Here is a 1679-nt window from a genome sequence, read left to right on the forward strand (position 1 = left end):
TTAATTGGAGGCGCTTAATAAGTGATTCTGCTAACCCATTTTGTGTGTGAACATAAGCTACTGGATGTTCAACACTTATTCTATTAGCTATACAATAAGCATCAAAAGCTTGGGAAGTAAATTCACCAGCATTATCAAGACGAATTGCTTTAATTGGATTTTCTGGAAATTGTGCTTTTAATCGAATAATTTGAGCCAGTAATCTCGCAAACGCCAGGTTGCGAGAAGATAATAAGCACACATGTGACCATCTCGAAGATGCGTCTATCAGGACCATAAAATATCTAAAATATCCACATGGTGGATGAATAGGTCCACATATATCACCTTGAATCCTTTCTAGGAATTCAGGGGACTCAAATCCAATCTTTACTGGTGATGGCTTTAAAATTAGCTTTCCCTGAGAACATGCAGCACAACAAAATTCACTAGTTTTAAGAATCTTCTGGTTCTTTAGTGAATGTCCATGGGAGTTTTCAATAATTCTCCTCATCATGGTTGTTTCCGGATGACCCAATCGGTCGTGCCAAGTTATGAATTCATTTGGGCTAGTAAACTTCTGGTTTACAGTGGCATGTGATTCAATTGCACTAATCTTGGTATAATACAACCCAGATGAAAGTGAGGGTAATTTTTCTAATATAACTTTCTTATTTGAATCATGAGTTGTGATACATAAATACTCATGATTTCCCTCATTCATAGTCTCAATATGATATCCATTTCGGCGAATATCTTTAAAGCTCAACAAGTTTCTATGAGACTTGGTAGACAATAGTGCATTATTTATTATGAATTTTGTTCCTCCAGGAAACAAAATTATAGCTCTTCCGGAGCCTTCAATCACATTGCCTGAGCCAATAATAGTATTAACACATTCTTCTTTTGGCACCCGATGGGTAAAATATATATCACTTTTGAGAATTGTGTGCGAACTTGCACTATCCGCAAGGCATACATCTTCATTACATATCCTTGCCATTCTTCAAAAACAAATAATAATAAAATGAGTAGTATGCACAGTTAAATTGAATACTTGATCAGAATTATTTTTCTAAGAAACACTGTACATAAAATAATGCCATATACTAAAATTTTATTTTAAAATTTGACACATTTAATAATTTTAAAATTCATATTAATATTTCATTATTTATGTACATCACATTTGAAACTTAAATACATAGAAAATAAAACTTAACAATAAGTTTTTTACATTATTTATTTACATATATACTTCACAATCCCACATATTAAACTATTCCATCATTGATCAGATGACCAATATTTCCTTCAGGGTCCTCAAAGAAATCAGATACATCATAATGAGTGGTGGAGTTCTCAGCATCATTTGAAACAAAATTTGTTTCATTTCCTTTGTCGTTCTTTTTCAAAGATGCCTGGTAAAGATCGACTAGGTGCCTTGGGGTACGACAGGTACGTGACCAATGGCCCTTTCCACCACAGAGGAAACACTTCTCCTCGGTTGATTTATTCTACCCGATATTCCTTTCTTTATCCCAATTCTGGTGAGATTCTCTCTTTTGAACATAATTCTTTTTCCTTCCATAATTTTTTCTTGTTATTAAAAGCTTGCCATTTACCTCTTCTGGGGTAATGTTTGCCGCATTTACTTCAGGAAATAGGGCGGCACCAGCTGGGCGCGCTTCATGATTTTT

This window comes from Arachis duranensis, chromosome 3 (assembly GCF_000817695.3).
Source record: "Arachis duranensis cultivar V14167 chromosome 3, aradu.V14167.gnm2.J7QH, whole genome shotgun sequence".
In the NCBI taxonomy this organism is placed as follows: domain Eukaryota; kingdom Viridiplantae; phylum Streptophyta; class Magnoliopsida; order Fabales; family Fabaceae; genus Arachis; species Arachis duranensis.